This window comes from Canis aureus, chromosome 15 (assembly GCF_053574225.1).
Source record: "Canis aureus isolate CA01 chromosome 15, VMU_Caureus_v.1.0, whole genome shotgun sequence".
Lineage (NCBI taxonomy): Eukaryota > Metazoa > Chordata > Mammalia > Carnivora > Canidae > Canis > Canis aureus.
The window spans coordinates 28,424,420-28,438,984 of record NC_135625.1 but is presented as its reverse complement, the minus strand read 5'-3'; the positions used below and the strand labels follow the sequence as shown (position 1 = coordinate 28,438,984).

Sequence of the window (14,565 nt, the reverse complement as noted above, 5' to 3'; positions counted from 1 at the left end):
CTTATTGTATACATTTATTTATTTTATCCTATGCCTGGCACTGTTCTAAGCATGTAATATATATTAACACATTTATTCCTCATAACAAACCTACAAGGTATGGATTCTTATTGCCTCCATATTAAGTATCTTGAACAAAGACACAGGGTTAGTAAAAAAAACGTAGTAAATCACTGATATTCCTAATAATTATGGAATGTTGCCTAACAGTTTTGCTCTATTTTATAGATGATAAATTTTTTCTTCAACTGTCCCTTAACTTTTAAATAAAATGAATTTGGATCATAATTATAGACTTATCAGAAAAATTTAATTCTGTCAGAATTTAGAATGAAATTGCCCTAAATAAAGAATTCGCTCCTCATCTTTTGGACTATAGCAATTCTATAATTTGTATGAAGATGAAAAGGTCATGTGTACTCTTTGTTTTCCTCTGAAATTTTTATTAGTAGTTCCATAAAAATACGTTTTCTAAATAAACTTGGTGTTGCTTCTGAGGTCCCTTCAGTCATGTTGATTCAAGTGGATAAAATATAAACCATCAAATGATACTATAAATGCTAAATATTCTGATCCCAGGGGTAACTTTTACAAATAGCTTCAATTATTCCTTTTCTGGATGCAAGGATTAGGTACTTTTATTAATGAGATTAGATCTGCATATCTAACCCAAAGACTGTATCATTCATCTTCATATATTACTGAAACAAAATCATATATTTTCATGGCATTTAAAGGTCTGTAAATCTTCCAAATTCTATTCATTTAAAATAAATTCAAGAAAATTTAAAGGCCATGTTGCAAACATGTTCATAATTCAAGTATTTCGGATGATTGTAAATGTGCAAACAGAAGAACATTCTCCTGCATTTTGATGAAGTTACCATCTACATGAAATCTAATTACCTATTACTACACCAATGCTTAACCGGAGATAATTGGGAGACAATGGCTAGCATTTCAAATTTGAAATTATTATGGAACGAACTTTGATTTGTAGTCTATATATAATATACATACTAACAAAACCAAACAATAAACAGAAGGAAAAATTCAACATGCTTTTGGTATCCTATTTTAATAATTTTGAAAATCCTGATAACCTTGCCTTGGAAAATTGGAGTTTAAGCATTTCAGAATTAGCATTTGAAAAATGGAATTTTATTTATAGAAACAAAACTTATGCCCATATGTGCATGTATTTAGGACAATATTACATAATATTGTATTTAGGCCATATTCCAAATAAACGTAATTTTTTTCTGTGAAGCTTTTGCTGGATATCCTCTGTGTGTGTGCATGTGTGTGTGTCTGTGCACACCCATGCACATACATTTATGTGAGAGCTTAAAAATTAGACTGGTTCTTATAATCAAATCAAAGAACCTTAGTATGACAACTGCAATTTTGAAACAATTCTCTAGTGAATAGTTTAAAAGAATATATATATATATATTTTTTTTTTCTCTTACTCATGAGAGGAAAATGTTATTTGAGGATTTAAAGACCAATCCAGAAATCCCTTATCCATTGTAGAATAAGAAAAAATACTGAATCCCATTTTTGTTTCTCTACAAGTTTATCAATTTTTGATTATGCTTTGAGTAGCAGGGTTTTAAGCCAAAGCCTTTATAAATCTATTTCAACACAGCAAAGCTATCATCATGCCTTCTGAAAATAATGGCTTCCATGAGATGGTTATAATAGATCATCCTGAATTAGAAATCCTTTATGTACTTTCATTCAAAGCAAGCAAGTGTTCTGAAATGGAATGTGTGCCTCTTTATTCCATTCACTTTGCCACACATTTTCAATTCAACAAAAGTTTCCGAGTACCTACTCTGTGCCAGGCACTGTTCTTAGTTTAAGAAACAAAAAGATGAAAGCTGTCTTCACAGAGCTCACATTTTTTTTATTAAAGATTTTATTTATTCATGAGAGAAAGAAAGAGGGAGAGAGGCAGAGACACAGGCAGAGAGATAAGCAGGCTCCATGCAGGGAGCTCAACATGGGACTCAATCCCGGGTTCCCAGGATCACACCCCGGGCTGAAGGCAGGGCTAAACCACCGAGCCACCCAGGCTGCCCAAGCTCACACTTTTGTTAAGGAGATAACATGAAAAAGAATTGCATCCACACAAAAACCTGAACATGAATGTTTATAGAAGCTTTATTCATAATTATCAAAACCTGGAAGCATCCAAGATGTCCTCCAGTAGATAAATGGATAAACTGTGGTATCTCCACACAATGGAATATTATTCAGTGCTAAAAAAAATATTAACTATAAAGCCATGAAAAGACACAGAAGTACTTTAAATACCTATTACTAAGGGAAAGAAGACAATCTGAAAAGGCTACATAACGTATTATTCTGACTATATGGCATTCTGGAAAAGCCAAAACTGTGGAGACGGTAAAAAGATCAAGGACAGCCAGGGTCTGGGAGGAGGCAGGAATGAATAGTTGAAGCATAGAGGATTTTCAGTAGTAAAACTACTCTGTATAATACTAAAATAGTGGATATATGTCGTTATACACTTGTCCAGACCCATAATATACAATACTAAGAGTGAACCCTAATGTAAATATGGACTTCAGGTGATAATGATGTGTCAATGTAGATTTATTGATTATAAGAAATGTATCATTGTGGTGGGGATGTCAGTAATAGGGAGGCTAGGGGGAGAGGCATATGAGAAGTCTCTGTATGTTTTGCCCAATTTTACTTTGAACCTAAAATTCTCCAAAGAGTAAAATAATAAAAATAATAATTACAGATACAAGAGTACATGCAAAAAGAGCAATGGGTACAACACTTGGAAGTAGCAAAGAAAATGGAAAGAATCCCCAATAGAATGAGCAAACAAGAAAAGGTACCTAAAATGATATCTAAGATGATCTGTGAAGGCTGAATAAGAGTTCTCTTAATACTAAAGTTCTTGTTCTTCCTGTAATTATGATTTAATTTCCACCTGCAGATAATAACACAGTGAAAATATTTCTATCCTAGAATGGGAGCAAGAATAAGGTTTAATTTATAGTTATAATATTCTTAGAGTAATAAAGATTTTTAACAATGATGTGATACTGCTAACCTCATGGTAAGGATCTCATAATTTCAGTGTAATGGCTGATAGAGTTTTAGGGATACATTTGTGTCTAAAGCAGTAGATGTTAGCTATCCAAAGCATTTGAAGGAGCTGGAAAAAATAATGAGAAGGGATGTAGTGTCAGAGCAAAAATGTGAAGGATCCATATCATCTGACTTAGGTAAAGTCATCAGAACTTCATTAAGTAAAATACTCACTGAATATACACTACACAGAAGGGACCATTCTAGGCTCCTAGAATTTAGAGACAGAAGCAATTTTCTTTCATTAGAATCCACAATATGGCTAGAGAGAAATTTTACCAAGTGATGATAATGTGGTTAAAGACTACAGCAGAGGTATCCACAAAACCATGTGGAGATACTCTAGCAAAGAAATGACTCAAGAAAGAGTTAGCCACTTGGAAAAACAAACAACTGAGAAGTACAGTTTGAATAAAGGAAACAGAATCTACCAATTCTGCAATCCAGGAGATCAAATCAATTGTAATTTTAGAGAACATGATATATGGAGACAAATTTCCTAACAGATCATTCAGAAAAGAAATTCTTACTTCATTTTAGATAAATATATTTCATTTCTTCATGTGGAAATTATCTCATTGAAAACAAACTGTTAGAAAGGTCTATCATAAATCTGTATTGAAGTAGTTTTATTCTAGCTAGGGGGCTCTGGCTCTTATTCTTAATGTATGAAGTTATTCATTTTAAAAAAAAGGTCTTATTGCCCAGTATGGCAAGTAAGTTCATTATTACATGCCAAACCTAATTATTTCTTAGATGTTTGGTTGAAGTATTTAGTGTAAGGCTTTGTCTAGGCCATGAGGTAAAGAGTGCCATGCTTGATTAGTGGTGTCTGTCATTCATCAGGAAGTAGGGAGTGTTAAATTGCAAACTAATTTCTTAAGAAGCTATTTATTCTGCATTAGGCTAAGATCCCTGGAAACAAAATCCATAATATCAGTGATGGCTAACATTTATTCAGTACTTACGAAGGATTTCCCCCATTGAAGGACTTTTTACATCTATTAATTTATTTAATCCCCACAAGAAACTTGAAAGATGGAAACTAAGCCACAAGAAAGTCAAAGAATGTGTACAAAGTTGGCAGCTAGTGAGGCTTCCAACTCCAGTACTAGACTCCAGAGGAAGTGCTCTTGCCAGCTATACAATTCTGAGGGGGAAAATTTTTTCTCTGTCTTTTAAGTTTCTTCTGGCTGGTCTAAGAATTAAATTGACATGAGACAGATTAATAGGAGAAAACTAAAATAATTATGTACCTTCAGGAAATCCACATAAACATGAAAGATTCCAAAGATCATCAGACAAAATGAATTATTTTGTCATTCTGGACTAAGGAGAAGAGGGAAAAGGTTTAGCACGACAAAGAGAAAAGAGGCAATTTACTGCAAGAATGGAAAGAGTAAATGTTTGGTAAACAAGTGTTTTTGAGGCCATTCAGAAACAATGAAGGCATAAAGACTTTGATGAAATAGGCCTTGCTAAATTCCCCCCCGTCTACCATACATTGTTCATATTATACTATAGTTAGCTATGGTGAGAGATCACTTCCTGGAGCAGATACTCTTTCTAAATTCTTTTAGGTAATTAAGTGGGAGGCAAAAAGAAAACAAATATACAAACAAACTTGTGTTCTTAAAATAATAAGCCCAAAATAATCCCTCTGCAAAGAGATACATTTTGGGGTGGCAAATTTCACTCCCCTACACGATAGAGCCTCTCTGTCAACCATCCATGCTAAATTATTTATAGGACAATGTCAGCTCTATTAGTGATGCCCCAAAGACTATATATTCAAATACTATTCAAATAAACATCCAACAGGATTCATGCAGACATAGCAACCTGTCTCAGCACCTTCACTCTGGAGCCAGAGTTTTCACTGTGCAGTCCTCTGAGTTCCATTTTAGTATACACCAAATGTGGGACAGGGAAAAGAGTGTGGCTTGGCAGTTTCACAGACTCAAATCCCAATGTATGCAATTGCACAAATAACTTGTCTGAGCCTCAGGATCCTCATGTCTAAAGTCGGAATATATAAAATAACATATGTTTGCCTAAGCAAAGTAAAAAGTAGTGACACACTGTATGTAAATGTCTGACTTTAAGTTTTTTATTGTGAGTGTCTAACACTGAGCTTTTGATCCATTTTAAAGATGTCTACCTTGAGTAACTGGGTGGCTCAGTTGGTTAAGCAACTGCTCTGGGCTCAGGTCATATATAATCCCATGGTCCTGGAATGGAGTCCAGCATTGGTCTCCCTACTCCACAGGGAGTATACATGAATAAATAAGTTAGGGTACTATTTTATTCTTTTAATTAATTAATTTACTTTAGAGAGACAGTAAGAGAGAGAACACATGAGCAGGAGGGAGAGGAAGAAGGAGAGGGAAACAAGCAGACTCCCCACTGGGGAAGGAGCCAAATGTGGGGCTCCATCTCAGGACCCTGAAATCATGACCTGAACTGAAATCAAGAGTCAGATACTTAACACATTCAGCCACCCAGGCACCCCTCAGGCATTATTTTAAATGTAAAATTTCTATTTTTAATTATTTAAATATAAAAAAGAGGATTTCATCTGTGACTATTATTTCTATCTTCAATTTATTTTCAATTTCCATTTTCAATTTCCATTTCCATTTTCAACTTATTCTTTTGGCATTCTATTTTGCAAGAAACACATAGTTTGGATGAACAGGGATAAGAAAAGATATGTGTGGTATTTTCAGAAGAGGGCCATATGAATCCTACAGTTCTATAATGTTGTCTTTGAGGTTATGATGGATTTATTTATTTGTTTGTTTATTTATTTATAAAGATTTTTATTTATTTATTCATGAGAGACACAGAGAGAGAGGCAGAGACATAGACAGAAGGAGAAGCAGGCTCTGTGCAGGAAGCCCGATGTGGGACTCGATCCAGGGACCCTGGGATCACACCCTGAGCTAAAGGCAGACGCTGACCTGCTTGAGCCATCCAGGCATCCTGAGGTTATGATGTATTTAAATATGCTAGATCTTTTCCATTTCTTAATGTGTATCTGTGTATTTGTCAATACTAAATTACTCAATATTGTGCTGACATGTTTGGGAGAAAAATAGCATTCATTTAAATATTCTTGAATGGTACTTTTTAAAAAGATTTACTTATTTGAGAGAGGGAGAGAGAGAGAGAGAGAGAGAGAAAGAGAGAGAGAGAGAGGAGAGAACATGAGATGTGGAGAGGCAAGGGAAGAAGGAAAGAGTCTCAAGCAGACTTCCCACTGAGCGCAAAGCCCAGCACAGGCTCAATCATGATCTAGGCTGAAATTAAGTCGGATGCTTAACCAACTGAGCCACCCAGGCACTCCCTTTCTAAAATAATTTTTTAAACCATGTAAGAAACTTTTATAAAATATACATAAATTTTTGAAGCTTTTTAAAAGAATGATAAAGACATTTGTTGAAATAGTTTATAAGAATCATTTATGAAGGTAAATTATTCACACAAAAATATTTAATATGACTCTGTTTAATGAAATTATGGCTCATTCCTGTGAATAAAATTTGTGGAGAATCATCAGAGCAAAAGACCTTCTCTTTCCTTAGAAACTCTTATGATGATTATAGCTTTGCATTCTGCATAAATCCTTGACTTATTAAGTACTACTAAGATTTAGGCCATTCACTAAGATGTGTTTATTTAAAACCATTTCTATAAAAAATATTGATTAATTGATATAGCTTTCTTGTGTAATTTCATTTTAGCATGCTTCTGGATTATAGAAATTATCTTAAGATATTAGATTTGTATTTATTATATGACTTAAAAATCACTATCATCATGAATTATGTTCACGAACATTAGTTTCTTCATCTACGGCAAGTAATCAAGAGCATAAGTGGGCTTTGAAATCAGACAGTTTGTATTCTGAGGTAGCATACTAGCTATGTGATTTATCAGTCCTTTATTCTGAAAGTCAGAGGGTTTTATGCTATTTATCAGGAAATATTTCAGCAAAAGAAATAACCATTATATATTCTTCAAAGCATGATTTGCAATGGCTTCATAGATCTTTTTTAACATTTGTACGCACTTTATTTATTTATTTATTTATTTTATTTGTTTTATTTTTTTTTTAAAGATTTTATTTATTTATTAATGAGAGACACAGAGAGAGAGAGAGGCAGAGACACAGGAAGAGGGAGAAGCAGGCTCCATGCAGGGAATCCGACATGGAACTCAATCTGGAAACTCCAGGATCACACTCTGAGCTGAAGGTACTCAACCTCTGAGCTACCCAGGCGTCCCTGTACACACTTTTTAAATAAAAGGCCAATTAAAGACATTTTTTTTTCTCAATCTTCCTACATATATCAATAATTTATATATTTTACATGAATCTTTATTTCCTCATACATTATTCACATTGGAAATTTTCCTCCAATGTCTATAACATTTTTGAGAATGTTGATATATCTTATCCCACACTTGACACACACAAAAAGTGCAGCAACACATGCTCTCACCTGCATATATTAGTGAGACGTACATGAGAGAGAGAGAGGTCCTCTTCCCTAAAGTCTCCCTAACATGGGAGCCTACCGACCATTTTAGGTTAGCAACTTTATAGAGAAAATGATATCTTTTTTAAAGTTTATATTTCTTTCAGTATCAGGAATTTGAATACTATTTATATGCTTATACTCATTTTCCATATATATGTGTATTGCATGTCACAGTTAGATTTAATGGCTAAAGTGCCTCTTACTGGGGCACCTGAGTGGCTCAGTCAGTTAAGCCTCTGCCTTCGGCTCAGTTTATGACCCCAGGGGTCCTGGGATTGAGCCTAATGTGAGGGTCCCCAGTCAGTGAGGAGTCTGCTTCTCCCTCTCCCTCAGAATCTCCCCACTGTTTGTGCTTTCACTCTCTCTTTCTGAACTGAATAGATTTAAAAAAAAATCTTAAAAAAATAGAGTGCCACTTTTTGTTCACACTACAGTTCCAAAAGCTTTAATTCTATTTGGCACACTATTATTATTATTTTTATTATTATTAAAGACTTTATTTATTTATTTATTTATTTATTTATTTATTTATTTATTTATTATTTATTTATTTATTTTTTCCTTTTAACCAAAACACAGAAACTTTAATTGGGTCATAATAACACCTGTCAAGGACCTGGGCAGTTCACTTTTCTTTATAGCACCAATTCCTTCTGAGGGAGGATTTCACAAGCCATCTGGTAAGTGCTCTGGTTATACACCAGACTGGCGCTAGTAATGTCCTAAGCATGGAAGACTTTATTTATTCATGAGAGACACAGAGAAAGAGAGGCAGAGAGACACGGGCAGAGAGAAAAAGACTCCACACAGGGAGCCCGACGTGGAACTCGATCCGGGGTCCCCAGGATCAGGCTCTGGGCTGAAGGCGGCGCTAAACCCCTGAACCACCCAGGCTGCCCAGGCACACTATTTACTTAAAGTAGCAGGCTATTTCTCCATTATAACTTAAACTCCATATACTTGATATATTTAATTTGCAATAGGAAGTAAATAACCAGCAAGCACTCTGGAAATTCAAATTCAATATCAAATAAAGAGATTCTTTTATTTCAGCTCATATAGGAGTTATTATACAAAACCATGATAGCAAACCCCTTACTGAAGTAGCTACATGGATAGATCCAACTGTAGTCAACAGATATTCAAATACAAATAGTTCTAGGGACGCCTGGGTGACTCAGTGGTTGAGCTTCTGCCGTGGGTCAGGGCGTGATCCTGGAGTCCTGGGATTGAGTCCTACATTGGGCTTCTCTCACGGAGTCTGCTTCTCCCTCTGCCTCTCTCTCTGTCTCTGTATCTCTCATGAATAAATAAAATATTTAAAAATACATACATACATACATACTAATGGTTCTAAGAAAACAACAGTTTTAGCTCCCCCCACTAACATTCCTCCTCTTTCCCTTTTCCTCCATGCTAATGACCATAGTAGAGGTATATTATACATGCTAATGAAGTAGCTATCAGTCTCCTATTGTCTTTTTTTTTTTTTTTAGTTATTTTGTTTCCAGGTAAAAGAGCATGATTATATTTAGTTGACTATGATGCTGTATTTTAAATGAATTGCTTCTTTGTGGTAAATGCTTTCTAACAGAAAGAGGTATGTTTCTGCCCAGTTTCAGGAAACATCAACAACTAGGATGAGCTGTGACTTACATCAAGCATATGAAAAAATAACTTCTTTGTGTGTTTCTGTTTCTATCCCTACTAAAGTCAGGAGAAATTGGTAAGCTTGCAGACTCGTGAAATTTGATTGCAAAGCTGTACTATGTGGATTTAAGTATATTGTTGGAAAAAAGTTTATGAAGAACACATTTTGTGCCAAATTTCATTTGTCTCCAAAATTGAAATAAATGAAATGATAAAAATTACTAACAAATGAAAATGTATTTTCTAAATATATGGGTATGAAATATATCAAATATATGCTTTGACTGCTGTTTAGAGTAATGAGGCAGCTTACATTATTCAAACCTTAGAAACCATATTTATTTTTTTCTGAAGAATTCAGTCAAATAAGTACATACTAAATAGATATTTCACCATAATCTAGTACCACAAAAAAATAAATCTTTAAATGTGCAGAATTATTTTAAGCTTTTTAGATAAGATCAGTATATTTATGAATGGATATCTTTTTTTAAGATTTTATTTATTTAATAATGAGAGACACAGAGAGAAAGAGAGAGAGAGATGCAGAGACACAGGCAGAGGGAGAAGCAGGCTCCATGCAAGGAGACCAATATGGAACTCAACCTAGGGACTCCAGGATCACACCCTGAGCTGAAGGCAGATGCTTAACCACTGAGCAGCCCAGGTGTCCCAATATCATTATTTTTAAAGTAAGTTTTAAATCATGGCTATAATTATGTTGGTTATATATTTCAAATATAACAGGCAATTATATAATTATTATACAATATTTTATATATACTACATATAATACTATATATTGTATAATATTATACAATTATATATAATAATTATATAACCTATATAATTATTTTGGTTTTCTTATCACCATATAAGAAGGGCTAGGTCTCTAAAAAAGATTAATATATGATCCATAATAATAATTATATGATTTATATAATTTTCATTGGCTATATATATACATGAAGTACATATGCAATGACTTAATCAAACAATTTTCAAAAGTAATGCCTAGTCAAAGTCAGAATAAGTATCTGCATGGAAATTCTTAAATCGATTTTAATACATTTAATAATTTTCTTTTATCAAATAGTAAAAAAGTAAAATAAAACTAGTTTATCATGGAACCTGGATGTGCACACAAACACACAAATAACTTTTCAGATGGGGAAGGACTCCTGATTCCTTAGGTGGGGAACAAAGGGATGTCAGTAATTTTACACCAATTAAATATATAAGACAGACATCTGAAATCCAAGAAGATAAAAGATATTACCTTACTACCCAAAAGATAACAAAACGTTAACTAATTTGTAATATATTCTGTTAATTTTTACATCTGGTCCCAATCTCTTCTATTTCCTTTTCAATCATGAAAGTAATTCTGAAATACAATGTAATGTCAAGCATAAGAACATGAAAAAGGCTGAAGAAAGAAAAGGAAAATAATTAGTATGTATGTTCTCCTAGTTGATTTTGGCTGCATTCTACCTTTATTGTTCTTGATGGGAAAAGTGCATTTTGTGGGAAAAGTCATTTGTGTTCCTAATAAGATGATACAGATGCTGTCTTGGCCAACATGTTCTGGCCCTGAGTTAAAATGATGAGAAACTTTTTAGAGCTAACCTAAATTTATCTACAGGAAAGCCACACATATTTAAATCAATCTCTGGTTCACTAATCGACCCCACCAGTGTATCAGAGGAAAGCCTTAGTCCAGTTGATGGTTAGTTCCCTTTCGTGCGGAAGCCTCTTTGCTGGGGGGTCCACAGCCCTCTTGCCAGGCCCCCACCTACCGTCTTTCACCATCATGCTGCACATTTCTCATAGAGTGAGCAAAGTTTTATCCAGACCACAGTTTGGGGAGCTGCAACATCAGCTGTGGCCCTACAAGGTAATACACCCCACTATGTCACAAAATAATTCATTTCTCATAGCTCATTGTATTTCCTCTAAAATAGTGAGATTTAAAGGTGACCTAAAACAAACAAATAAATCCTTTGGAAATAATATACCAAATCTACAACCAGATTATTTCCTGATGTGGGTTCACATATTGCCACTTTTAAACAGTTTTTTCCTTGATGAAAGTCTATACATTCCTCCTGCCCTCTAATAAAATTCTGATTTGGTATGAAACTGTTTGCAGACAAGCCTAAATATAAACTTATATTTAATAAACTCTTGAGAAATGCTACAAATAACATAATAAAATGCTTTTTGGTAAAATAGCACTCTCCCCTTCCTTACATTAAACAAGAATTCTGTTTTTTTCTAAGTCAAACCCAGGCCTCCCCTGTAAGGTGAAAGAGAGAAGTTCATTTTGTTTTACATCCGGGCAGACATTGCCTGTTTCATTAGTTCTTCAACTGCAGTGCCCTCTACTTCCATAATGAAAGTCGTTGGCAGTTTCTCAAAAGGCATATTAGAACTTCCTGACTAGAGGCTTTGTTATTTTTGCTCATTTCCTTAATCACTTAACCCTTCACCATACAGAACAGCTGGCATGGTAACATACTGTCTAGAAGAAGTGCATGGAATATTTTATCAGAACTTCTCCAACCACCAGTTGGAAGTCTTAGGAATCCGTCATATTAAAGAAGACAAAGATATTGCTTTTATTTTATTTTCTGGGAAAAAGGTCATTAAATAAACTAACCATTCATTTGTTTTCTCTTTCGGCAGAGCAGCATGAAAGCTGCCAAATGTATCTTAAAGAGATTAGAAAACTCAGTCACCGAAAGAAACAAAACCAAAAATGAACTACTGGGACTTCATCAAGATAAAAACCTTCTGCACAGTGAAGGAAAGAGTCAACAAAACTAAAAGGCAGCCTATGGAATGGGAGTAGAGTTTTGCAAATTACATATCTGATAAAGTGTTAGTATCCAAAATCTATAAAGAACTTATCAAACTCAACATTCAAAAAACAAATAAACCAGTTAAATGACCAGAAGACATGCATTAACACATTTTCAAAGAAGACATTCAGATGGTTAAAAGACACATGAAAAAATGCTCAACATCACTCATCATCAAATCAATACCACAATGAGATACTGCCTCATATTGGTCAGAAAGACTAAAATTAATAACAGGAGAAACAACAGGTATTGGTGAGGGTGCTGAGAAAGGGGCACCCTCTTGCACTGTTGGTGGAATGCAAACTGGTCTAGCCATTCTGGAGAACAATTGGAGGATCCTCAAAAAGTTAAAAATAGAACTACTAGGTGTTTACCCAAAGAATACAAAAAAAAAAGCAAACAAACAAATTTGAAGGGATACATATACCCCAATGTTTATAGCAGCATTACCAACAATATCAACAATTATCAGCATTATCAACAACAGAGAAAACTCAAATGTCTGTTGACTGATGAATGGATAACAATGACAAATATATAATATTATACATTATAATATTATAATTATAATATACATTATATATAATATATATGTAATTTTATATTATATAAAATGATATGATATGTATATGTATATTCCATATATACATATATGGAATGATATGTATATATTACATATATAAAAATACATATTTATATTCCATATATTTGGAATATATATACATATCAGATCCATTATATATATATATTACATAATATATATGGTATATATATATACACATAATATATATGGTATATATATATATATATACAATGGAATATTATTCAGCCATCAACAAGACATCTTGTCACTTGCAATGATGTGGATGAAACTAGAGTGTACTATGGTAAGTATAATAGTCAGAGAAAGACAGATATATGATCTTACTCATATGTGGAATTTAAGAAAGAAAACAGAAGAACATATGGAAAAGGGGGAAAGGGAGAGAGAGAAACAAAGCATAAGAGACTCTTAACAATAAAGAACAAACAGGGTTGATGGAAGGAATGGCCAGGGGAATGGGTTAAGTGGGTGATGGGTATTAAGGAGGGCACCTATGATGAGCACTGGGTATTATATGTAGGTGATGAATCATTGAATTCTACGCTAGTAACCAATATCACTATATGCTAATTAAAAGGAAAAAAAAAACTCTGTCAAAAAGTACACTTAATATTGACTAACTTTCTTGGTGGTTTTGACCCTAATATAATTTTAAATTATTTTTATTATTAATTAAATTTATGTTTTTATGTTGTAAATTTATGCTGGTCCTTTTTTTTTTTTTTAAGATTTTATTTATTCATGACAGACACAAAGAGAGAGAGAGGCAGAGACACAGGCAGAGGGAGAAGCGGGCTCCATGCAGGGAACCCGACCCAGGACTCGATCCCCGGCCTCCAGAATCACACCCCAGACTGAAGGCGGCGCTAAACCGCTAAGTCACTGGAGCTGCCTTGCTGGTCCATTTTAAATGGCTCATGATATAGGTAAATTGTATTAAACAATATAGCAGGGTTTTTTTGAATATATATTTGAATAAATGAGGCTTTTCTCAAAGGATTACTCTGTGGTAAATTAAATAGCATGTTAATTATCACAGGTGCCTGCATGGCTCAGTTGGTTAAGCACCTGCTTTCACCTCAGGTCATGATCCCAAGGTCCTAGGATAGAACCCTGTGTCAGGCTCTCTGCTCCGTGGGGAGCCTAATTCTCCCTCTTCCTCTGCCTGCTGTTTCCCCTGCTTGTGCACTCTCTGCCTCTGTCAAATAAATGAAATAAATAAAATCTTAAAAAAAATAAATAGCATGTTACTTGTTAAAAACAAGTAGGTGGAGAAACAACATTTTTCTTAATATTTTCAAAAGTCATTGAAATAGTAAAAATGAAAATAAAATATATTTAAAAAGTATAATGAGTGAACTTTCCTATATTATAAAATAATTTGTTAGAAAAATAATTTCTTAAGCATGTAATACATAAAGATAAGGGAAATGTTATAATATGAGATTATATTTAATAGCAAAATAAGTTTGTGAGTCAAAAAGTTTAGAAAATGCTTATTTCAATAAACTGTGGCTCTCATTTGTGTTGTAAGTGGCAGGACTGTCTTGTGAAAGCCAAACACACTGTTTTGGTTTAATAAGTTGAAATGGGAAAATCAGTAGCTTTGCTCTGGGCTGTGCAACCCATCCCTACCTGCTCTCACAGGGTATTCTGTGGAAAACTATGTGAAAATCACTGGTAATCTTCGTCCCCTTCAATGCAGAAGATTCCAGATGAGCCTGTCTACCTACCAAGACACCCCACAAAATGAAGATGAACT

General features: G+C 34.0%; 1 long non-coding RNA gene across 1 annotated transcript in view; it reads left to right on the top strand.

Annotated features, from left to right (window-relative positions):
* The window catches only part of LOC144283984 (uncharacterized), a 110,126-nt gene extending 97,408 nt beyond the window's left edge, over positions 1-12,718 (top strand). Inside the window, exons 6-7 of the long non-coding RNA XR_013352467.1 lie at positions 9,299-9,408; positions 12,021-12,718. This is a non-coding gene — a long non-coding RNA (uncharacterized LOC144283984). The remainder of the gene's footprint in view (positions 1-9,298; positions 9,409-12,020) is intronic.
* Positions 12,719-14,565: the final 1,847 nt, after the last annotated feature.